Source organism: Triticum dicoccoides, chromosome 1B (assembly GCF_002162155.2).
Source record: "Triticum dicoccoides isolate Atlit2015 ecotype Zavitan chromosome 1B, WEW_v2.0, whole genome shotgun sequence".
Lineage (NCBI taxonomy): Eukaryota > Viridiplantae > Streptophyta > Magnoliopsida > Poales > Poaceae > Triticum > Triticum dicoccoides.
The window spans coordinates 160,381,974-160,408,536 of NC_041381.1; the positions used below are offsets into that span (position 1 = coordinate 160,381,974).

At 40.2% G+C, this 26,563-nt stretch overlaps 1 long non-coding RNA gene across 1 annotated transcript; it reads left to right on the forward strand.

Moving 5' to 3' along the window:
- The first annotated feature begins 179 nt into the window (after nucleotides 1-179).
- LOC119325487 lies at nucleotides 180-25,365 on the forward strand. Its single transcript, XR_005157555.1, has 14 exons — nucleotides 180-299; nucleotides 430-602; nucleotides 2,109-2,264; nucleotides 3,378-3,566; nucleotides 18,818-18,860; nucleotides 18,962-19,105; nucleotides 19,329-19,371; nucleotides 19,736-19,916; nucleotides 20,028-20,132; nucleotides 20,437-20,505; nucleotides 21,555-21,607; nucleotides 23,711-23,789; nucleotides 24,364-24,449; nucleotides 25,153-25,365. It is a non-coding gene; the product is annotated as an uncharacterized LOC119325487 (long non-coding RNA).
- The last annotated feature ends 1,198 nt before the right edge of the window (nucleotides 25,366-26,563 follow it).

Here is a 26,563-nt window from a genome sequence, read left to right on the forward strand (position 1 = left end):
CTCCTCAGGAATCAGAAACAACCATACATGCTGCCATGAACAGCCCATACATTACATTGCCTTGTTAGGACCAGCGAATTCACATGGTAGGAGCGGTTAATAAGATGAGCAGCCGTGGATGCAGGGAAGTGGCTACAGAATTTCAGAATCCAGACTGTTTGCTGCTAGCTCTACTTTGCTCCACCATTTGGTAACTGATGGCAATGCAGCAGCTGTGTGGTTCCCACTTTATGCGGCAGCTGTTCTTCTACCGATCTGTTGCTCGGTGATCAATTGTGTGTGGTTGGTTAATTTACTAGGTAAACTGCACAGCTCAGTAGCATGCAATGCGTTGGGATGACCGGACAAGTCACATATTCAGTCAGCCCCTGCCTGCCTATGGCTATGTGTTCCAGCGATTTCCTTCTAAATTCCACTTGTTATGTGCAGCCGCATGGATTGGGGATATGTACTTCGGTTTGGGTTCATCAAAAGGGGCAATTGTTGAGCATTTGTATCAACTATCGAGGATCTCAAGTTCACATGGATCACACTATGATCAAGTGCATTCTGGTGCTGTGATGATTGTGACGGAAAATGTTAGCAGCAGAAGCAATCGCTACGTAAGTGATAGCCTGTATGACGTCTCTTTTGATCCTACTTTGTTTATTTTTCAAATCATTAATATTTCCATTGCTTTTCATCTTGCATAATTGCTCTAATCTCCAGCAATTTTCCATTGTTGATAAAAATTGGTAGTATATGCAGCTGTGATCATGAAATTGTATTGGGCAGAATAGGGAAAAGGTCATTTGATTAATGGAATAGATGATGCTTTAACTCTGTTCAAGATAGGTCTCAGCTGTGATCATGAAATTGTATTGGGCAGAATAGGGAAAAGGTCATTTGATTAATGGAATAGATGAAGCCTAACTCTGTTCAAGATAAGTCTCAGCTGTGATAATGAAATTGTACTGAGCAAAACAAGGAAAATGTTATTTGTTTAATGGAATAGATTATGTCCTCGTGACAGGTCTCAACTCCAATATTAAAAATCAGTGCACCTGAATTGCGACACAATTTTTCTCATTTGGAACTGCGGTTATAAGGTGTTTAATCTGAAAGCTATGCGTTCATTAAATGTATGGAAATGCTTGACCATTTCTATAAATTACATAGTATAACATTATCAGTTTGTTTTTTGCATTATTTCCCAGTTCTCTTGCGATACTATTCAACAACCTATCTTCCTGCCTACGAGATGAAAGTGTGTTTTTGCTTACTTAACATGGTTGCCTTATTAACAAATTCATGGGTTCTGTCAGTTATTTTTTATACACTTCCTAAGGAACAACTCATCTTCCTACCTACCAGATATACTACTGCTTGATTGCGTAGCTCCCTGCTTAAGAAGCTCCACCGTTCTTCTATATGTAAAAAATTGAGTTCTAATTTTGTGGAAAGACACGCACAGTGCTGATGTTCTGAGGGCCGGTGTTCATTGCTAGTGGCAAATAATCTCAGATTTCTATGTTCGATAATCCCTCTCGATATAGCTCCCTTCATTTGTACAACACAATCTAGCATACAACAGTTCTGATTTGGATTATGGGTGTTTCTCCAAAAGCTAAGATTATATGCCTGAGAACAAACAAATAACAATATAAACTTACCTCAAAGCTTATGGGATGACTGAAGCTTGATAAATAGTTTCATATGCACTATGGTCTTGTAACAGTAGAAATAACCTTTGAGGGAAAGAGAACCATAAGTATAGGTCACTGCATAGTAGAAGGCCTGTAATCGTGTTGTTCGTATGCACTATAGTCTCTTTATAGAAGTCGACAAAAACAGAGACATCCTAAATTTGGTTTTCTGTTCTTTCTCGTCAGTTAAGAAAAGAAACATTAACTCTTGGATTATCAGTAAGGGAATATGCCTTATTAGAATACTCTTATGGTGGTTATTATTGCTCAACGTTGTGAGGAAAAAGAAGAATATCACGTTTTTGTCTTAGAAAAGGGTTGTGGCAAACTTTTCATAAGCGCACCCTGTTATAAGAAATGGAAGTATAGACAATTAGATCAGCTGCATATTTCCTTTGTTATATATGTAATCCAGAAGTGCAGGTTCGTGAACTGAAAAAATGGTGGCTCCATGCGGGATTTTGACCTCCATACGAAATCTGCAAGGGTAACAACAACAAAGGAAACTGGTGTAAGATTGAGTAGTAAGACTCAAAGATGAGCTACCATCAAGATTATGTCTCGACAATCAAGTATAGTGTGAGCACTTATTTTTCTTTTATACATCAATTAAAATTATCAATTAACTACAAAGTGATCAACATATTTGTCTTAGATATTAAGAAAACTTAGTAATGCCATGTGCCGTATGGACTTAACTTTGTCTCATCTAGTTAATCAGAGCACAAAGAGTGAATATCAAATTGGCTAACTTGAATTATCTGGAACTTTCACCATACCATCTGTACAGTATCCATTAAAATCTGAAATTGGCTCAGTAGTGGCCTTCCCTACTGATTTTCACTTGATTTTTTTTCTCAAACTTAAGACTGCAATGCAATATGGGTGCATGTCATTTTTATGATGCCCGAGTAACTAAGAGAAAATAAGTTCATATATAGTTCTGTTGTGAGTAAACTAAGAAGGGTAAAGTTGCGAAGAAGAAACACAACGATCAATAGTAGTTATATTTTATTTTTGAATTATGAACTGAAGTTGCCATGGTAGCAATATTTAGGAAAATCTGATTTTGTAGCAGGACGCTAAGTTTGACTTAACCTGCAAAAAGTTAAATAAGATTATAGCATATTCTGATGGCAAGCAGATATGGATGTTTCTAGAATAAGTATATTTGATAAACTTACACACTTTACTGGCTTGATTGATCTAAAAAAATATTGTTATGCACCCACATTATATTTCTAAAGTTGGTACTATATATAAATAAGAGAAGTGATATAAACAAAGCAGTACGTAAACATGCAAAAAATGTCAGAAGAAAATAAGGTATCATATTAGTTTTATAATCACAGTTATGCAAGAGAATACAGAAATAAAGTGGACTATTGCTTGAATCTCGAAATAACGCATGATCCATATTAAGTTAATTACCAATACGGTGTCACTTACATAAAAGTTCTTATACTCCCTCCGTCCCAAAATAAGTGTCTCAACTTTGTACTAGAGCTAGTACAAAGTTGTACTAAGCTTGAGACACTTTTTTGGGACAGAGGGAGTATTAGTTTACAGAGGGAGTACTTAAGATAATATTCCTCCAAACCCGATGAAAGTTCTTTTACAGTTAAGATCTTTGTTAAAAGGAAATACAAATTCAGTATTTTTGCAATATAACTGGTGTTGGCTGTTATGCAGGATTATTTTTACCGAACTCATAGAAGTAGATTGTGTATCCCATCCAACGTTCAACCTAATGGACATTGAGGGAACCACTTTGAGTAGGCAATTGTTTGTGTGGAGGAAAATGCATGGTACTAAAGCTAACCTTCCTCTGGTCCAGATGAAATCAAGGCAACTGGGTCTTCTATCTTCAAACATCGATTTGTTAGTTCTTCCTGGCTTCAGTGCATCCCCTCATATTACTGTGTTTAAACTACAATGCAGTGTGCTAATTATTTTCTAAAAAAATTACAGTGTACTCCCTCCGTTCCTATATATAAGTCTTTCTAGAGATTTCACTATGGACTACATACATATGGATGTATATAGACATAGTATAGAGTGTAGATTCACTCATTTTGCTCCGTATGTAGTCTTATTTGAATCTCTAAAAAGACTTATATTTAGGAACGAAGGGAGTATTAATTAAGTAAAACTTATTTGAAGTAGATGTAGCACAGCCTTTAGGATTTTGCACATGGACCACACCAATTTCGAGTAGTTGTACTTCTACATATCTGCTCACCAAATAGCTGCATGATTATTATGAACATGGTAAACTCTAAAGCTATTTTCTTTAGTAGTCCTAAAAGAAACTGAACTATTTGTGTGGGGCCAGAGAAGCGTACTTTCAATACAAATTGCAATTGCTTGGGCAAGAGAAATCAACTCAATACTATAATTTTCCATATGTAGTAAGAGGAGGCGTACCATTGTAAACCGATGTAGGCTAAAGGCTAGCTGCATCTTTGGCGTGTGGTCAAACCCGACAAGCTGCAACTATGTGGAGCATCCACACTACTGCCACCACATGCTTGCTAAAACGCTTAATCTGACCATCCCCGTACATCGGCCAAATCTTCGGCGAGCATGTTTGATGGCAAGCTCAGGCGATTATTGTTGTATTGAGTATCCTGATGATAACCGTCATGAAAGTCACTACATGGATCGATGTGCCCATCGTGTCTGGTAGTAGCCCACCTTGGAGAAGAATACACCAACCATTTTGGTAGTGGGCATCTCAACACTTCTATTTGGGCCCCATTCCCCTAATACGCTAGTAATTGTCTCCTTTTCCGTATTTCTCTTAGTCTCACTCCCATACACTTCATGATACGAGAGAGGGAATGCTAGCAGCCACGGTGGCAGTGTCCCCTTCGGCCGTTCATGCAACTTGAGAGGATGAAGTCTCTAGCGATGTCGCGTGAAAGGCATCGACGCTAGTGAGTTTGCTACCATCCTAGCCACAACAACAATGCGGCAGAGCAAGACGGTCGAGGGAGATGGCTCATCAGAAGAATCCACAACATGCAGACGACCAGTGTAGTAGAGAAGAGGATGAGGCGGAATCACTGGGGAAGCCTCAGGGGACGAGCCAAGTGAGGTAATATCAGGTAATGAACGAGGCGGGAAAGCCGCATGTGATGATGAGCTTGATAAGAAGCCATTAGAGGTAGAAAAAACCTCGATCCCTAGGAAGTAGCAAAGAGGACCAAGATCAGACATAAGAAACCCACTATGATAAGCCTTCACAAAGGCAATGTACTTAGTCATCGCAGTGATGATCGACATATAGAAGAAGAGTTTGACCACAAGTTGAAAGGTGGACAAGAAGTGTAGGATCATGAGCACTCGCCGAAAACTAGCCGCAATCACCATTGAGACAAAATGATCCAACTAGTCACGAGGGGTTTGCTTAAGGCCGTAAAAGAGGGATGAAGTCGACAAACCATGCCATCAGGAAGAGAATACCCCGGTGGTAGCTATATGTAGACCTCATGCAACAGGGAGGAAGGGAAATGATATCCCACATGCCTATGTGTGCAAGAGCAACAATCTCCTCTACAATCGCATGCTGTAATTCATGATGAACTAATTTGTCATAATAAGAAGTCGTCTCGAGAAAAGCGATGCCAGAATAACCAATAACCATATCGGTCAATAGGCAGAAGCGAGCGAGCTCGGAAGCCATAAGTAGGTTGAGCTTTGGGCGGTGCGTTGCCACCAGGAAAGGCCATAGTAGTCGAGGGAGATGGCTCATTAGAAGGATCCACAACACGTGGACCACAAGTGTAGTGAAGAAGATGATAAAGGGGGAATCATTGTGGAAACCTCATGGATGAGCGAGGTGAGGTAGCCTCAGGTAATGTACGAGGTGGGGAAGCCGCATGTGGCGACGTGTGGGGTCTATAACAGTAGTACGGGAGAATAAGCTGGGATAGGTGGGCGAGGGCAATAAATGAGTGATAAGTGTATCAAGAAAATTGAGAGAAGAAATATCATCAATGGGGGAGGCTGAAGGAGAGTATGGACGTGGATAGAAAGGACGAGACTCAATCGAAAGTCACATCTCAAGAAATGCACATCCGACGACTAACAAGATCCCAACACCGATAGCCCTTGTGCTCATCACTATAACCTAAGAAGACACATTCAACAAATAGGTCAAATAGTTTGGTGCATGAAGAACATAGCTAATACAGAATGAAGTTGACGCTCAACCAAACAGTTAGGAGAATGCTTAGAAAGACGCTTGAGAGGAATGTCACCCTGTAGAGTTGAGGAGGGATGAATGTTGATGAGATAGGTGGCTACGCTCATCAACTCGCTAGCCACCTCATGAAGGTGACGATGCTTGCGCTCAACAACCCCGTTCTAAGCATGAGCACCAGGACAAGAGAACCGAGCAAGTGTGCTTTGCTCAACAAGGAATCTGCGCAGCAAATGAGAGAGATACACACAAGCTGTATCTGCACGAAAGACACGGATAGTAGTGGAAAACTGGGTATGAACCAATGCGGCAAACTTCTTATAGATAGATAAGACCTCACTACAAGGCATAAAATATATCAACTTGTGATGAGAAAAATAATAGTAAAGATAACAGTGGCGATGGCCTCCTTTCAAGGCAAAGGGAGCTGGGTCCCAAACACCAGAGTGCATAGGATTGAAAGGACGCTGAGACACAGAATTGCTATGAGGATATGGTAACTGAACGTGTTTACCGAGGCAACAAACTTGACTGTCTAAAGTTACATTGCGAGAGACGGATCCTAGAAGACCACATCGTTCTAAGGATGAGAGACGAGAGCCACACATGTGACTGAGATGATGATGCCACAAAGAGTCGGTAGACAAGGTAAGAGAGTTGAAGAGACTGGTGGATGTGGTAGCGGAGGGAAGGTGAAGCATGCCAAGCTTCAGAGGCCGTGTGAGTCACAGCGTCGAGGGTCAACACAAAGTAGAGCACTCGTGTGCCGATCCTAAGTCAGAGAGTCAGAGTCAAGAATATTGGAGTAATAGAAATATTGTTTGTGTTAGGTTCAATGATATATTTGCTTGGATTCTAGGTCGGAGTTACACTTGAGAATGGGCACTTGGATTTGTGATATTTTGACATGAGCTTGAAACTGGAGAACTTTAGGGTGTAGCATGATGAACCTGAGATGTATTTGTTTTATGTAGGTATAGTATGAGTAGCATGAATGTGGTATTGGTGGTCTATTGGATCATCTTGGATATTACTAATTGGATTCTAGGTTGGAGATAACTTGAGCATTTGGATTTGTGATATTTGGACCAAAGGTTAGTAGCTTGTATGTGCCCCATATGGATATGAGCATGGAGATGATACAAACGGACCATACTTGGTAGACTTTGATGATTTTGCTAGCCCTCCCCAAGAATGTTACGAGTACATGGTCATGGGAGGATGTTTTGATTTAATTAGAATAGATGACAATTTCAGTGGTATGAGCCTTGTTGGAGCAACTGATCTTGATTTTATTATGTGTTTCTGCTCCTTTAGATGCAGTAATAGGGAGAGGTAGTACTTACGAAGTGATATTACGTTCGTGGATAAATAGATCTTTAATAACCTTGGAACATCTCGGATGTGTAACATGATCAGCTTGGTTGTGAAAATTGATGGACTATTACATCATCTTGGATTGAATTAGTATGAAGAAAACAAAGATATTGGTGTACTAGAAATGTTGTTTGTGTTAGGTTCAATGATACATCTGCTGGGGTTCTAGTTCAGAGTTAAACTTGAGATTGGGCACTTGGATTCGTGATATTTTCACATGAGCTTGAAACTGGAAAACTTCAGGGTGTAGCATGATCAACCTGAGATGTATTGAATTTATATAGGTATAGTATGATTAGGATGAATGTGGTATTGGTGGACTATTGGATCATCTTGGATATTACTAGTTGGTTTCTAGTTAAGATAACTTAAGCACTTGGATTTGTGATATTTTAACCTAAGCTTAGTAGCTTGTATGTGTCCCATATGGATATGAGCATGGAGACGATACAAATGGATCGTAGTTGATAGATTTTGCAAGCCCTCCCCCAAGAATGTTACGAGTACAAGATCATCATGGGAGGATGATTTGGATTAATTAGTATGGATGACAATTTCAAACGTTATGAGCCTTGTTGGAGCAGCCGATGTTGCTTTTATTATGTGTTTGTGCTCCTTTAATTTAGATGCAGTAGTAGGAGGGCAGGAGTTATGAAGTGATATTATATTTGTGGATAAATAGATCTTTAATAACCTTGGAACAGTTTGGATGTACTTAGATGATTGTGATCTTCAAAAATATATCTGGTGGACAAATAAATTCTAATTTTTGGATCTATAGTCATCCAGTGGAAGCTTGCTTCATACTGAACTTAGATAACCATGATCGTGGGTTTGGTTAGATCATAGTTATGATTTGTACTAGATGCATTGGATTGAAACTAGAGAACTTTAGGGTATATGATGATCAATTAGAGATATATTGGATTTGTATGAACATAATATGATCAGCGTGATTGTGAAAATTGCTGGAAGAAAACAAAGATATTGGAGTAATAGCAATGTTGTTTGTGTTAGGTTCGATGATACATCTGCTTGGATTCTAGGTCGGAGTTAAACTTGAGATTGGGCACTTGGATTTGTGATATTTTCACTTGGGCTTTAGGGTGTAGCATGATCAACCTGAGATGTATTGGATTTATATGGGTATACTATGATTAGCATGAATGCGGTATTGGTGGATTATTGGATGATCTTGGATATTAGTAGTTGGATTCTAGGTTGGAGATAACTTGAGCACGTGGATTTGTGATATTTTGACCTAAAGCATAATAGCTTGTATGTTCCCCATATGGATATGAGCATGGAGATGATACAAACGAATTGTAATTGGTAGACTTTGATGATTTTACTAGCCCTCCCCAAGAATGTTACGAGTATGAGATCATCATGGGAGGATAATTTGGATTAATTAGAACAGATGGAAATTTTTGTGGTATGTGTGCCTTGTTGGAGCAGCTGATATTGCTTTTATTATGTGTTTGTGCTCCTTTAGATGTAGTAGTAGGAGGGTAGTAGTTATGACGTGATAGATATACATCTTTAATAACCTTGGAACAATTTGGATTTACTTAGTTGATTGTGATCTTGAAAACAAATCTGGTAGATAAATAACTTCTAAATTTTAGATCTATAGTAATCCAATGGAGGCTGAGGTAGTTGCAGAGGAGCGATGTGAAAGTACATCAGAAGCTTTACTTGATTGCCTGAAGATTGACATTGCAGCAATGGCTTGGCACAAAGCCCGATGCGGCTGACAGGGTTTTCACCCTCTCCCACACCTCCCGTGCATTGTTCATTTCTTGCCAATTCGACTTGATGTCCTTCCCTTGTTACGGGTTCCGTGCCACTGACTTGATCCGGCATCACACGTTCTCCCACCGTGCGTCCTTGGCCTTGGCGGTAGGTAACGTCGTGCTCTCGGGCTGTGTCTCGTGGGTTAGCCATTGTGGTGTCGATTGCCTGTGTGGCTATGGCGGCGCCCAGCAGGGAAACACGAGATGTTGTCGGATTGAGGCATCGCACATCGCACCCCGAAGCTAGGCAAAGGATGCCGGTCGGACTGGCAAGGAGCGTATTGCACATGAGGTATGGCAGAAGGGATGAAAACGTTATTGGGAGCGGATTGCCATTGCCGTCATTCGTTGTAGTTTGAGCCAAGCGTCAGGGGATGACGATTGGGGAAGGTGGGAAGATGGTTGGATCATGATTACTACTAGATTCACACGTTTAGAGATTGAAACTGGAGAACTTTTGGGTGTAGTATGATCAGTCGAAGAGATATTGGATTTATATGTGTAATATGCTCAGGATGATTTTGAAAATTGATTGACTATTACATCATCTTGGAATGAAATAGTAGGAAGAAAACAAAGATATTGGCGTAAAAGAAATGTTGTATGTGTTAGGTTCAGTTACATATCTGCTTGGATTCTAGGTCGGAGTTAAACTTGAGAGTGGGCACTTGGATTTGTGATATTTTGACATGAGCGTGAAACTTGAGAACTTTAGGGTGTAGCATGATGAACCTGAGATGTATTTGATTTATATAGGTATGGTATATGATTAGCATGAATGCGGTATTGGTGGACTATTTGATGGTCTTGGATATTACTAGTTGGATTCTAGGTTGGAGATAACTTGAGCACTTGGATTTGTGATCTTTTGACCAAAGCTTAGTAGCTTGTAAGTGCCCCATATGGATATGAGCATGAAGATGATACAAACGGATAGTTGGTAGACTTTGATGATTTTGCTAGCCTTCCCAAAAAATGTTACGAGTAAAAGGTCGTGGGAGAATGATTTGGATTACTTGGAATGGATGACAATTTCAGTGGTATGAGCCTTGTTGGAGCAGCTGATCTTGCTTTTATTATGTGTTTGTGCTCCTCCAGATGCAGTAGTAGTAGGAGGGTAGTACTTATGAAGTGATATTATATTGGTCGATAAATAGATCTTTAATAACCTTGGAACAGTTTGGATTTAATTAAGTGCTTGTGATCTTGAAAAAAAATCTGGTGGATAAATGACTCGTAATTTTTGGATCTATAGCCATCCAGTGGAAGCTTGCTTTATACTGGACTTAGATAACTATGATAGTGAGCTTGTTTGGATCATAGTTGTGATTTGTACTAGATGCACACCTTTAGAGATTGAAACTGGAGAACTTTAGGGTCTAGTATGATCAGTCAGGGATATATTGGATTTAAATGTGTAACATGATCATCTTGATTGTGAAAATTGATGGACTATTACATCATCTTGTTGGATTGAATTAGTAGGAATAAAACAAAGATATTGGTGTAATAGAAATGTTGTTTGTGTTAGGTTCAATGATACATCTGCTTGGATTCTAGTTCGGGGTTAAACTTGAGATTGGGCACTTGGATTTGTGATATTTAAACATGAGCTTGAAACTAGAAAAACTTTAGGGTGTAGCATGATCAACCTGGGATATATTGAATTTATATAGGCATAGTATATGATTAGTATGAATGCGGTATTGGTGGACTATTGGATCATCTTGGATAACTAGTTCGATTCTAGGTTGGAGATAACTCAAGCACTTGAATTTGTGATATTTTGACCTAAGCTTAGTAGCTTGTATGTGCCCCATATGGATATGAGCGTGGAGATGATGCAAACAGATTGTAGTTGGTAGACTTTGTTGATTTTGCTAGCCCTCCCCAAGAATGTTACGAGTACGAGATCATCAAGGGAGGATGATTTGGATTAATTAGAATAGATGGAAATTTCTGTGGTATGTGTGGCTTGTTGGAGCAGCTGATACTGCTTTTATTATGTGTTTGTGCTCCTTTAGATGTAGTAGTAGGCCGAGGGTAGTAGTTATGACGTGATATTGTATTGGTGGATAAATACATCTTTAATAACCTTGGAACAATTTGGATTTACTTAGATGATAGTGATCTTGAAAACAATTCTGGTGAATAAACAACTTCTATTTTTTGGATCTATGTAATCCAGTGGAGGCTGAGGTAGTTGCAGAGGAGCGATGAGAAAGCACATGAGAAGCTTTACTCGATCTCTTGAAGATTGACATTGCCACAACGGCTTGGCGCAAAGCTCGATGCGGCCGACAGGGTTTTCACCCTCTCCCACACCTCCCGTGCATTGTTCATTTCCTGCCAATTCGGCTTGGTGTCCTTCCCTTGTTTGTGGGTTCCGTGCCACTTACTTGATCCGGCATCACACGGTCTCTCGCCGTGCGTCCTTAGCCTTGGTGGTAGGTAACGTTGTGCTCTCGGGCTGTGTCTCGTGGGTTAGCCATTGCGGTGCCGACTGCCTATGTGGCTATGGCGGCGCCCAACAGGGAAACACGAGATGTTATCGGATTGAGGCATCGCACATCGCTCCCCGAAGCGAGGCAAATGATGCCGGTCGGACTAGCAAGGAGCGGATTGCACAAGAGGTATGGCAGAAGGGATGATAACGTTATTGGGAGCGGATTGTCATTGCCGTCATTCATTGTAGTTGGAGCCAAGCGTCGAGGGGATGACGATTGGGGAAGGTGGGAAGTTGGTTGGATCATACTCCCTTCGTCCCATAATGTAAGATATTTTTCGACACTACATTAGTGTTAAAAAACGTCTTACATTATGGGACGGAGGGTGTAGTTATGCTTACTACTAGATGCACACCTTTAGAGATTGACTGGAGAACTTTAGGGTGTAGTATGATCAATTGAAGAGATATTCGATTTATATGTGTAATATGATTAGGGTGATTTTGAAAATTGATTGACTATTACATCATCTTGGAATGAAATAGTAGGAAGAAAACAAAGATATTGGAGTAATAGAAATGTTGTATGTGTTCAGTTCAGTTACATATCTGCTTGGATTCTAGGTCGGAGTTAAACTTGAGAATGGGCACTTGGATTTGTGATATTTTGACATGAGCTTGAAACTGGAGAACTTTAGGGTGTAGCATGATCATCCTAAGATGTATTTGATTTATATAGGTATAGTATGATTAGCATGAATGCGGTATTGGTAGACTATTGGATGGTCTTGGATATTACTTTTTGGATTCTAGGTTGGAGATAACTTGAGCACTTGGATTTCTGATCTTTTGGCGAAAGCTTAGTAGCTTGTAAGTGCCCCATATGGAACATGAAGATAATACAAATGGATCATAGTTGGTAGACTTTGATGATTTTGCTAGCCCTCCCCAGGAATGTGACGAGTACAAGATCATCATGGGAGGATGATTTGGATTAATTAGAATAGATGACAATTTCAGTGGTATGTGCCATGTTGGAGCAGCTGATCTTGCTTCTATTATGTGTTTGTGCTCCTTTAGATGCAGTAGTAGGAGGAGGTAGTACTTATGAATTGATATTATATTGGTGGATAAATGGATCTTTAATAACCTTGAAATAGATTGGATTTAATTAAGTGCTTGTGATCTTGAAAAAAAATCTGTTGGATAAATAACTTCTAATTTTTTGATCTATAGCCATCCAGTGTAAGCTTGCTTTATACTGGACTTAGATAACCATGACAGTGGGCTTGCTTGGATCATAGTTGTGATTTGTACTAGATGCACACCTTTAGAGATTGAAACTCGAGAACTTTAGGGTCTAGTATGATCAATTGGAGATATATTGGATTTATATGTGTAATATGATCAACATGATTTTGAGTATTGATGGACTGTTACATCATCTTGGATTGAATTAGTAGGAAGAAAACAAAGATTTTGGAGTAATAGAAATGTTGTTTGTGTTAAGTTCAATTACATATGTGCTTGGGTTCTATGTTGGAGTTAAACTTGAGACTGTGCACTTGGATTTGTGTTATTTTGGCATGAGCTTTAAACTGAAAAACTTTAGGGTGTAGCATGATCAACCTGAGATATATTGAATTTATATAAGTATAGTATGATTAACATGAATGCGGTATTGGTGGACTATTGGATCATCTTGGATATTACTACTTGGATTCAAGGTTAGAGATAACTTGAGCACTTGGATTTGTGATACTTTGACCTAAGCATAGTAGCTTGTATGTGCCCTATATGGATATGAGCATGGGGATGATACAAATGGATCATAGTTGGTAGACTTTAATGAATTTGCTAGTTCTCCCCAAGAATGTTACGAGTACAGGATCATCATGGGAGTATGATTTGGATTAATTAGAATAGATGACAATTTTAGTGGTATGAGCCTTGTTGGTGGAGCTGATCTTGCTTTTATTATGTGTTTGTGCTCCTTCATACGCACTAGGAGGAAGATGGTAGTATGAAGTGATGTTATATCGGTGGATAAAAAGATCTTTAATAACCTTGGAACAACTTGGATTTACTTAGGTGATTGTGATCTTGAAAAAAAATTTGGTGGATAAATAACTTCTAATTTTTTGGATGTATAGTCATCCGATGTGGTGCCTCGGACGGACACCTTCCGATATTTGGGGTCGATGCTGCAGAAGGATGGGGTATTGATGAAGATGTGAACCATCGAATTAAAGCCGGATGGATGAAGTGGCACCAAGCTTCTGGCATTCTCTGTGATAAGAGTGCCACAAAAGCTAAAAGGCAAGTTCGACAGGACGGCGGTTCGAACCGCAATGTTGTATGGCGCTGAGTGTTGGTTGACTAAAAGGCGACATGTTCAACCGTTAGGTGTGGCGGTGATGCGTATATTGAGATGGATGCGTGGCCACACGAGGAAGGATCGAGTCCGAATGATGATACGAGATAGAGTTGGGGTAGCACCAATTGAAGAGAAGCTTGTTCAACATCGTCAGAGATGGTTTGGGCATCTTCAGTGCAGGTCTCCAGAAGCTCCAGTGCATAGTGGACGGCTAAAGCATGCGAAAAATGTCAAGAGAGGTCGGGGTAGACCGAATTTAACATGGTAGGAGTCCGTAAAGAGAGATCTAAAGGATTGGAGTACCAACAAAGAACTAGCTATGGACAGGGGTGCATGGAAGCTTGCTATCCGTGTGCTCGAACCATGAGTTGGTCGCGAGATCTTATGGGGCTCACCTCTAGCCTACCCCAACTTGTTTGGGACTAAATACTTCGTTGTTGTTGTTGTTGTTGTTGTTGTTGTTGTTGTTGTTGTTGTTGTACATCAGGCGGAAGCTTGCTTTATACTGGAATTAGATAACCATGATAGTGGGCTTGGTTGGATCATAGTTATGATTTGTACTAGACGCACACCTTTAGAGATTGAAACTGGATAACTTTAGGGTGTAGTATGGTCAATCAGAGATATATTGGATTTATATGAGTATAATATGATCAGCAAGATTGTGAAATTCATGGACTATTACATCATCTAGGATTGATATAGTAAAAAGAAACAAAGATACTGGAGTAATAGAAATGTTGTTTGTGTTAGGTCCAATGATATATCTGCTTTGATTCTAGGTCAGAGTTAAACTTGAGATTTGGCACTTGAATTTGTGATATTTTTGCATGAGCTATAAGCTGGAGAACTTTAGGGTGTAGCATGATCAGCTAAGATATATTGGATCTATATAGGTATAGTATGACTAGCATGAATGTGGTATTGGTGGACTATTGGATCATCTTGGATATTACTAGTTGGATTATATGTTGGAGATAACTTGAGCACTTGGATTTGTGATATTTTGACCTAAGCTCAGTGGCTTATATGTGCCCCATATGGACATAAGCATGGAGATGACACAAACAGATCGTAGTTGGTAAACTTTGATGATTTTGCTAGCCCTCCCCAAGAATGTTACGAGTACAAAATCATCATGAGAGGATGATTTGGATTAATTAGTATAAATGACAATTTCAGTGGTATGAGCCTTGTTGGAGCAGCTGATGTTGCTTTTATCATGTGTTTGTGCTCCTTTAGATAAAGTAGTTGGAGGGTATCACTTTGAAGTGATATTATATGGGTGAATAAGTAGATTTGTTATAGCCTTGGTACAATTTGGATTTACTTATGTGATTGTGATCTTGAAAAAAATCTAGTGGATCAATAACTTCTATTTTTTGGATCTATATTAATCCCGTGGAGACTGAGGTAGTTGCAGAGGAGCGATGAGATAGCACATGGAAAGCTTTATTCGATCGCCTGAAGATCGACATTGCCGCAACGGCTTGGCGCAAAGCCCCTTGTGGATGACAGGGTTTTCACCATCTCCCACACCTCCCGTGCATTTTTCATTTCCCGCCAATTCGGCTTGGTGTCCTTCCCTTGTTTGCGGGTTCTGTGCCACTGACTTGATCCGGCATCACACATTCTCCTGCCGTGCGTCCTTGGCCTTGGCGGTAGGTAACGTCGTGCTCTTGGGCTGTGTCTCGTGGGTTAGCCATTGCGGTGCCAACTGCCTGTGTGGCTATGGCAGCGCTCAACAGGGGAACACGAGATGTTGTGGGATTGAGGCATCACACATAGCAATCCGAAGCTAGGCAAAGGATGCTGGTCGGACTGGCAGGGAGCTGATTGGACATGAGGTATGGCAGAAGGTGAAAACGTTGTTGGGAGCAGAGTGTCATTGTCGTCATTCATTGTACTTGGAGCCAAGCGTTGAGGGGATGGTGGGAAAATTGTTGGATCATAGTTATGATTACTACTAGATTCACACCTTTAGAGATTGAAACTAGAGAACTTTATAGGGTGTAGTATGATCAATCGGAGATAATTTATATGAGTGTAATATATGATCAGCATGATTGTGAAAATTGATTAACTATTACCGAAAAAGGCTTTCGCCCCGCTTTATATATAAAGCAAACCACCGAGCACAAGGTTCAACAAGGTACCGACAAGCGGATACACACATATACAGCCACCGCACGCAGAGTCGCACAATACAACAAACACACGAGTTGGTAGAAAACAAACATAATCGAGTTATAGAAATTTTGTTTGTGTTAGGTTCAATGATATATCTGCTTGGATTCTAGGTCGGAGTTAAACTTGAGAATGGGCACTTGGATGTGGTATTTTGAGATGAGCTTGGAACTGAAGAACTTTAGGGTGTAGCATGATGAACCTGAGATGTATTGGATTTATATAGGTATAGTATGATTAGTATGAATGCGGTATTGATGGACAATTGGATGGTCTTGGATATTACTAGTTGGACTCTAGGTTGGAGATAACTTGAGCACTTGGATTTGTGATATTTTGACCTAAGCTTAGTAACTTGTATGTCCCCCGTATGGATATGAGCATGGAGATGATACGAATGGATCGTAGTTGGTAGACTTTGATGATTTTGCTTGCCCTCCCCAGAAATGTTACGAGTACAAGATCATCATGGGAGGATGATTTGGATTAGTTAGAATAGATGACAATTTCAGTGGTATGAGCCTTGTTGGAGCAGCTGATGTTGCTTCTATTATGTGTTTGTGCTCCTTTATAGGCAGTAGTAGGAGGGGGCAGTACTTATGAATTGATATTATATTGGTGGATAAATGGATCTTTAATAACCTTGGAACAATTTGGATTTACTTAGGTGTTTGTGATCTTGAAAAAATTTGATGGATAAATAACTCCTATTTTTTGGACCTATAGTCATCTAGTGGAAGCTTGCTTTATACTGGACTTAGATAACCATGATAGTGGGCTTGGTTTGATCATAGTTATGATTTGTACTGGATTCACACCTTTAGAGATTTAAACTGGAGAACTTTTGTGTGTAGTATGACAATTGAAGATATATTGGATTTATACGGGTGTAATATGATCAACATGATTGTGAAAATCGATGGACTATTACATCATCTTGGATTGAATTAGTAGGAAGAAAAAAAAGCTATTGGAGTAATAGAAATGTTGTTTATGTTAGGTTCAATGATATATCTGCTTAAATTCTAGGTCGGAGTTAAACTTGAGATTGAGCACTTGGATTTGTGATATTTTGACATGAGCTTGAAACTGGAGAACTTTAGGGTGTAGCATGATCAACCTGAGATATATTGGATTTATATAGGTATAGTTTGATTAGCATGAATGCCGTATTGGTGGACTATTGGATCATCTTGGATATTACTAGTTGGATTCTAGGTTGGAGATAACTTGAGCACTTGGATTTGTGATATTTTGACCTAAGCTTAGTAGCTTGTATGTGCCCCATATGGATTTGAGCATGGAGATGATACAAATGGATCGTAGTTGGTATATTTTGATGATTTTGCTAGCCCTCCCCAGGAATGTTACGAGTACAAGATCATCATGGGAGGATGATTTGGATTAATTAGAACAGATGGAAATTTCTGTGGTATGTGTGCCTTGTTGGAGCAGCTGATCACGTTTTTATTATGTGTTTGTGCTCATTTAGATGCAGTAGCAGTAGTAGGATAGTACTTATGCAAAGATGAACCCAAGGGCGAAGGTTTGGTCTTGCTAATTTCAATCGTTACAGTTCATTAGTTTTTTTCTCAAATCTTATTGGATGATGTTTTGTTGTTGAACTGTAGTTTTTTGATCCCTCTGAATCTTCGGATGATCGCAAATTCTTGACCCATCTTGATTTAACTTCTTCGCTTGATCAGTACAATAATTTAGTGTCCAAAGATTCTGATTTGGATTATTATTATTATTGGTTGTTTCTCTAAAACATGGGATTATATGGTTAGGGGCAGGGGTGACTTATCTTCTTGATGATCTGTGTTTGGATGATCATTATTTTCTCTATTTTAATTTCTTCCCCTCCACAGCTCATCTTTAATCTCACAATTCTAATTTGTATTTATTGGTGGTTTTCTAGAAATGGGGGGTTATATGACTTAGCGGGGGCACTTATCGTCTCGGTGATCTATGTTTGGAGATCATCACTCTTTCCATTTAATTTCCTCATCTTGACTGTTTAATTTTAAAGTCCTCGACAATTCTGATTCGGATTCGTTGGTGGTTCTCCAGAAGTTGGAATTATAGGCCTAGCGGCTGGTCCTATTTTGCCTCTACGGTTCTTTTTCAGTTGCTTGACTTTTTTGACCTTTCTTATTTAATAATTAAACTCCCCAGACATTAGGTTTTCTCTATCCTTGGCTGGTAATTCTCAACTGTTGCAGAAGGTTTTCCCTATCCTTGGTCGGTAATTCTCATCTGTTGCAGAAGGTTTTCCCTATCCTTTGTCGGTAATTCTCAACTACTGCAGAAACCGGCTTGGATAATTGCATTTAGGAACCAGTGTTGTAACCCGTCATCCCTACCCCGACCGAGATAGGCTTATTTACCCTTTACCTCCTCTTTGTTTGACACATGCTTTAGCTGAGCTTCACTGACTTATTGAAAGGTATCTTGCTCGTTGCAGGTCGTAGTTGACTAATTCAAGTACAACCTGCTGCTGAGTTGCAGCTTTTCTAAATCGTAACTTTGTCATCCTTTAAAATTATCTTACTGGGCAACATTTTGAATCCAGATTTATCTGCAAAGGTGCAACAATGGAGATTCAATCTAATGTCACATCCTACAACCAAAAAAGACTATGCTCCAGTTTTAACTCTTACCACTTATTTTTATTTCATGTAGCTACTTGTTCATGTCTTTAATTTAGGTTATTTGCTTCTGCCCTCCCTGTGATTGCAGGTTTAATTTAAGCCCAGACCATGCTGGCAGTGAGTCAGAATCAGTTATGTTCTCAAGTGTTTCTCTTGCCCACAGATACATTTATTCATTTTCGCTGACCTGCTATGTTCTATTGTAATTCAAGTTCGAATGTTTATTTTGTAGCCCTGCTTTGTGCTGTCCTAATTCAAGTTGCGCCGCCACAAAATGCTTCTAATTTAACTGCTGTAAGCGCAGCAATAGGAGCAGCGCAGGTGGCCACTGCAGCTAAGCTCCACATGGAACGTATGCCCTGTTGCACCCTCGCAGGTACCCACAGTCGTCTCTCTCTTTCCTTTGATTTGATCCCCACAAATTCTCAGCTTTATTTCTGTGGATTCTGTTTTGTCTATGCTTGCTATGTGTTTGACAAAAATCCAAGCACGGCCGAGGTGAAGATTTTGTGCTTAGGTTTTTACTCAAGTATTTCATCTTTTTCTGAAATTTAGCTCCAATGAACTGAAATTTTTTGGCATCCCTTTTTCTCCTGCAGGTCATTATCATCTCATCTCACCACACTCATGCCACATAACCTGGTGAGTTCACTCCTTACTCATTCTATGTACCAGTTCTGTAGCTTTATTCACTCAACTGAGAGATGATATTTGCGTTCAGTTAGATGCTGCTTGCTCGATTTTGACTATGCTGGCTGCGATATGTATTTTAGATTTAGGTCTTCAGAAAGATTATGGGATGTCTGAGGCAAGCTTTTTATCCATGCATTTTTTCCTATTGCAATATTTAGTTGATTTCAGAATAGAAGATCTGGAAATATTCCTTACAGATTTAGGCCTGCAATTCACGTGTTTGTTAAGGTGCTCCTTCAGTTAGTATGCTTGAATATGTGAGGTAGTTCTGCACTCTGACATGTTCTCCTTCATCTCTCTTTATGTTCTACAGATAATTGATGAAAAAACTTTGATAAAGAAATACCGGCGCCGTCTCATCGTCTTCATCGACATGAGCATCTCTGTCGGTCCACGCGTCCATGCCTCCCCATCTACCACACTGGAGTGGCCGCCTCCTGGTTGAGGTATCGCGCCGCCACCGCTGCCCGGGTCCATCCTCCCCTCCTGCCGAGGTCGCATGTTCGTCGAGGCATCAAGACACCTCGGTTTTCTTTTCTTTTTCACTATTTCTGTTCTTCCACTTGTTTCTTCTTCCTGGACCTCCCTGTCCGCTGAAATTGCAGGCTGAGGTGATCACCATGAGGATGAGGAGGTCAGTGGCTGATATAGAGAGCTCCTCGAACGAGGAAGTAGCAGTTCTGGAGCAACTCGAAGATGTCATTTTTCAGGTATGTTCACCAGAAGAGGGATTACTATTTTGGCATGTCCAGTTAGTTCATGTAACCTTTACATCTAACTCTTGCTAGCTTGTCCAGATTGCATACATGGTATTGCTGTGTTGGTAAAGTCCTTTTAGATGAAAAGAAAGTGCCTTTTTCTTTCTATATAGTTGACCTGTGAATATTTATTTATATTAATGAATGTAAGAGTTTTCTGAATTTTATCTTCTCATTTGTAGTTTTGATGGGAATCACTACAAATTGTTATGTTCATGAATGTAAGAGTTTTCTGAATTTTACCTTTCATTTGCAGTTTTGATGGGAATCGCTACAACAACAATTAGAAGAGACTGCATTGCACGTTCAGAACCAATTTCTTGGGGTATGTAAGCTGTTTTCATTCCATCTTGGTTTTAAATTGGTTAATTAGCATAACATATTGATTCTTGAGCTTTATTTCATCTACATTTGGTTCTGAACATATGTGCTTTTAAGAAACTTTATATTCGTACCTATTTTGAAGAGCCCACAAAGAGACTAAAAAAATGGTGATAGGCATGTCCAGAATGCCGAAAGCTTCATTTTGGTCCGTTAGATAGTTTATAGCTTTGTCACTGGAGGGTAGGTTGTCACATAGGGGTTGCTGCTTGTGAAAATTATATACAGCCATGAGTCCCTGACAAAATAATCACAGCTTGTGAAAATTATATACAGCCATGAGTGCTCCATAGTTCTACATGCAACACAGCTAATTACTGAATCTGCAATGCATGCTTATTTCTGGCAGAAGCTTAGTGGATGAATTAGCATTGTGTAAAGTCTGTCTAAGCTACTGTCTCTTTTCTTTCTATAAACTGGAAGGCCTGGATAGATTTCTTAATACCATTTTAGGATTGTTTGAGCACTGAACAATGTTAACAGGTTTCCCATTTCTCATTTCTTAATACCATTTTGGGATTGTTTGAGCACTATACCAATGTTTTGCTTTCTGCTAAAGTCAAAGATATTGTATCCAATGTTTTTCAGTTGCCAACACATGCCAAATTCTGCATATTCGTTCCATGGAGAGTGCGGAAGTAATGTAATAATGTGGCACTGAGATTGGCGAGTGACGCCTACTTCCAGTATACAGAGTTTATCAAAATGCACATGAGTTGTCCTGTCAAATGTTCAGAAAACTGTTATGTGTTAAAACTGCTGCCAGATTAGTTCACATGTCTCTCTTTACATAATTTCTTGCTTCTTACTGAACTTTATGCTGCATTTCTCTGAACTTCCTTGCTTGCTTGACTGCGTCGCCTCAACTTTGGCTTGCGTTCTTCCCTCTCCCATATGGTAGCCGTCTAGGCTCTCTTCCAGCACTTGCTCGGATCATCTGACAAGGCTCTCTGCCAGATGCCTAATTCTTATTTTCTGATGTTTTGTGTGCAGGATTATGGCAAGGAGCAGTGGTCGTTTGGGTTCTTGGGGAACGACATTTACAGGTTAACTCGGAAATTCAGAATTTCAGTCTTCGTATTGACATCCGAGAGGAAGAGAAGTGCTGCAGAGACGTGTTTTATTTCAAAGTGACGATACTTACAAAGTAAACCATGCTTTGTCAACCGAATATGTGTATGTATGTATAGGCAATAAAGGCAAAGAACAGAGTCTTTACTTCTTCTCTTCCAACGGATCTCCTAGCGAAATGAAGATATGGATAGGTGCCCCGAGCGAGGCGACCGGGGCGGTTCCCCACCCCTCCCCCTCCCCGCGAGTCCCCGCCCCCCTTCCCCCTCGCCGCTGCCGCCGGCGGGCGCGGCCGGGCGTTGCCCGTGCGGCGCCCCGCAGTCCGGCGGTGGCGGCCCTCCTTCCCCCGTCGCTGGACCCCGGCTCGGGCGAGCGGTCCTGGCGGCGGAGCCCTTTGGCCGGCGGCGTTCCGGCGCGGATCTGGACGGCGGTGGTGCGGAGGCGTTGCCCCTTGGCGGCGGTGACGGCCCATGGCTTGCGGCGGCCGGCGGCGCCCGGCTGGCCCAGATCTAGGCCCTACGGGCCCAATCTGGGTCGGGGCGGGCCTGCTGGGTGGCCGCAGTGGGCTGTTCTCCGGTGGTTTCCGGCGAGCTCCTTGCGACAGGGACGGCGGCGGAGCTTCACGGGCCCACGCTGGGCCTGGCCGGACAGGGGGTCTGGTGTGCCTCTGCTGCTATGCCCGGTCTGCTACCGCCTTAGCCGGTGGAGGTTGTTCCCTCCCTCGTGGCTGCGGTGCTGCCGGTCCTTGTCTTCGGGTGTCTCGTTTGGATCCGGCCGGCCTCGCTTCTTTGGCCGTGGTGAGACAACGGCGGTGTCCTCGTGACTGTTGGCGCATGTTGGTGGGCGGCGGGTGTGGTGGAGCCGAAGGTCGGTCCTGGGTGGTGAGCGCGAGAGGTCGGGAGAAATCCATGTCGGGTCTTGCCGGCACCAATGCGGTGACGCCTGCGGGCGCCGCCATCCTTCTTGAAGGGCGTCGGGTGACCCTCTCCCCCCTCTACCCTCCGTGTACCGGGAGAAATCCTAGGATTCGTCCGGGCAGCAGGGTCGTCATCGTCGCATTCCTTCTTGAAGGTGGTGTTTGGTACACGGCAACTCGTTGGCTTTGGAGCGTGGTGGTTATCTTCGGTGGGCGCAGCGATCGCGGTGTGCCGTAGCTTTCGTTGATCCGGCGTTGTTGGCATTTCTTCTCTTATTTTCTCTTGTTATTTCTTTTGGGCGTGCTTGTGCTTTTTGCCCCAGCGTGGATCGGATTGTTGTGTCGGGTGGTTGCTATATCAATATAGCGGGGCGTAAGCCTATTTCGGTATGGATAGGTGCTACTGAAGTACTCCCTCTGTTCTTAAATATAGGTTTTCGTAGAGATTTCAACAAGTGACTACATACGGAGCAAAATGAGTGAATCTACACTCTAAAATATGTCTATATACATCCGTATCTGGTAGTCCATTTGAAATCTCTAAAAAGACTTATGTTTAGGAACTGAGGAGTAGCCAACATATACTTATTATGGAGGAGAGCGTGTGGGTGTACATAATAGGGAAGCAGGTGAGATCCCAAGAAAATACGCATACAAGTATATCGCGAAGGGAATGCTATATTATTCTTAAATGAAAATTACAGTAGGTTGACTTTTAATATAGTTGGAGCATCCTTTTTTGAACAGTCTAATTACTCCATGTAATTACTGCATCCATTTTGGTATGTGATACTGCAAGCGTAAATTCAAGAAAAAAAACTATGTTGTTTAGTGTGAACTGCAAATTTAGTTTCTGTTGGTGGATTCCTCAACCATATTTTCGTTGCATAGAGTGGACTTGGTAGGAGTCTATTATTCAGCTCCGTTCTATGTTTGGAGAGCACTCTCTCTTTTTCCCTTTTGTGGGAAAATATTTTATAGAGAACTCTGCACTAACCCATGATTAGTAGCTGTGATATATGATGATTATCCAATGACAAAACTGTTACAGAAACCATACATATATATTGCATTTCATCTTCTATTTCAACTAAATTCTTGCCAACATGCTATTTACCACATATACGTACTTTAGCCTGCACAATTGACGGACCTGCTACAGTTCAGTAGGAAATTTCAAGCATGGACCAAGGAAACAAGATGCTGATGGAGTGTCATGTATTGCTGCCACCTGATTTTCTGTGAGCTTTCAAATTAGTTCTGCGCTGTCCTTCAACAATTGCTTTGTATAATCTAGAAGAATTGGTATCTGCATAGGCAATTGGTACCACGGTGCGCTTGCTTAGGCCATCTAACATATGGGTAGAGATAGAGTTTAGGAACCCGGATAAGGGGATATAGAGATTGTAGGCCATGTATATGAAATAACTCAAGTGTCAATATCAAATGTTCTTCTCTTTACATAGACAAAAGGGATAATGTGTTTTACTTAGTATATAAATTGACATGCCATAGATATTTATGGTACGATGCCTTCCCCACACATTCAATGGACAATCCACTTCCATGTTTATTTCTTCTTACATCCAGAATATTTCTCTCTTGCAAGTATTGACTGAAAGACTAGCAATAAGATTATCAGAAGAGTTTATTCTTGCGTACATCGAAGCACTATAATGTTTACCATTCAGTTACAGTTTGAAGTTCATATATAGTAATAGTATTATATGTTGTTTTTATATTTTTATCAATTGAAGCTTTCTTATTAGATTTTTTTCGAGCTGGCTTCCTTCTCAACATCCTATACTAATATAGGTTATTGGACAAAGTTCTGTACTGATAGTCCAAAACTTTGTGGTCGCGCAGGCTATTCAGCCTTTAATCATATTTAACATCATCAGGTAAGTAAAGATGTCATGATCAGAAGTCATTGGCTATGTGGTATATATAGGCGCATAGTTGTTAAACTACATTGCACATTTGATTGTTTTCAGGAACAGTAGATTTTCTTAAAAAAATTTAACTCAATGTGAAAATGAACATTGATGTTTTTTGTCCCTCGAAGGAGACGATGTTTAATATTTGCTTACATGACCAGGAACATTAGGAGATGTTCAAATGAGTAGTTAAAGATGAAGAGTTATTTGCAAAGATGATAACTTTCTTTTCTGTACAAAGATGATGGCTATACCCACAATATTGCTCTTATTACCTTCTTTTGATGTAGACCTTAGCTCATTTTCTTAGCAACAAAAATTCTGAACTTATTGTGCGCACATGCTTATTTGGCCAATCAGGATAATAATAATTTTGCGGTTTTTCTACAAGTTTTATCAGTTTATTTTTTTCAGAATTAGAATCTTGCTGATTAACCTATCTGCATTTTTAGTTCAGTAGCTACCTACACGAGGTAGGTCTATTAACTCTTTTGTAGAACCAGATTGTTGATATTTCCTCGGAAGTAAAAATGTTACCTTTTCCTTTACTTGCTTACTTGAAACCAGACTATTAGGTACTCACCTTCCAAGATATATAAACAACCAAAAATATCACGTGAGGCTATTCTTTGGTTCTTGATCAAACAACCAACACTCTGGTGTATAGGGTCTCTGGACAAACAAGCTCGAGGAGGCCATTGTTTGGTCCGGCCCACGACGACAACCACACCATTGACCACTGAAGCAAGGTCCTTATATGGTCACTGAAGAAATCATATTTTCTTCCGACAGAAGGGCACTTTTCTTGAATCTTTGTCAGTGTCTGTTGTAATTTACTATCATCCCTAAGACAAAGTTGATTCTGTGTTGCCGTTCTTTATCTCTATTGTTTAATCCAAATTACTCCCTCCGTAAAGAAATATAAGAGCGTTTAGATCTAAACGCTCTTATATTTCTTTACGTACGGAGTACTACTGTGACATGATAACATATACTCCCTCCGTCCCAAAATAAGTGACTCGACTTTGTATTAACTTTGTACTAAAGCTAGTACAAAGTTGAGTCACTTATTTTGGGACGGAGGGAGTATGATGCAATGAACAATATTCCTAAGAAGTGCACGGACACAGTGCTTTATCATGTCTTGAGCACATCTTGTTACATTCTTACATTATTAAGCAAATATTTGCATTTAGCTCTTGGTTTGAATTGGACTTTGCACCATTTGGTGCAACGGGATACAGAATATTGCTATATTGGAAATCATGTTCTCTCAAATAACCAAGGGTCTGACATGGTATATTGCGCCATTTGGCGCAAAACAACATTTGTTTTCTGGATTCAGTTTTGGTTCTTTAAAAAAAATAGTCCGATAGTGATCTTAATGAAACATTGCATTTTTCAATTCAAGTTGCTTGTACAATTGGCAAATAAATTTGTATCACTATCTATTTTATTTTCTGGATTCAGTTTTGGTTCTTTTAAAAAAAATAGTCGGATAGTGATCTTAATGAAACATTGCATTTTTCAATTCAAGTTGCTGGTACAATTGGCAAATAAATTTGTATCACTATCTATTTTATCAGGTAAATATACCGGCACGTTGTTTGTGGTGTATGTACGGTTGTAGTGAAGATGTGCGTAGGATGATGCATTGCTGACCATGGAGCACTACAAGGCTTCAGGATATGTACCGCGACTTAGAGACTGGACACAGTGCACTTGCTCCTATCACCATGCTTTACTGTTGAACTATTGATCAGTCCCTTTTTTTCTTTAATCTATGTGATGATGTCCCTTATCATAAATACTTGTTATGTGGATTCAGTAGAAATGATGTTTTAGTCATGTTTGGTAGTTATGAAACAAATATCATAGACTATAACTATTGCTATTATGGAGACGTTTTGAAAACTATTGTTCATCTGCTATTTATTCTTTGACGCTCCTTTGTTATTTTCATACACAAGGGCTAAATCTCAATCATACATGTTTGTTTAAGCCTAAAGCTCCTAAGTAATGAAAATATTTTGAAAGCACTCATGATTTTAAAGGTACATATATTTTTAAAGAAGAGC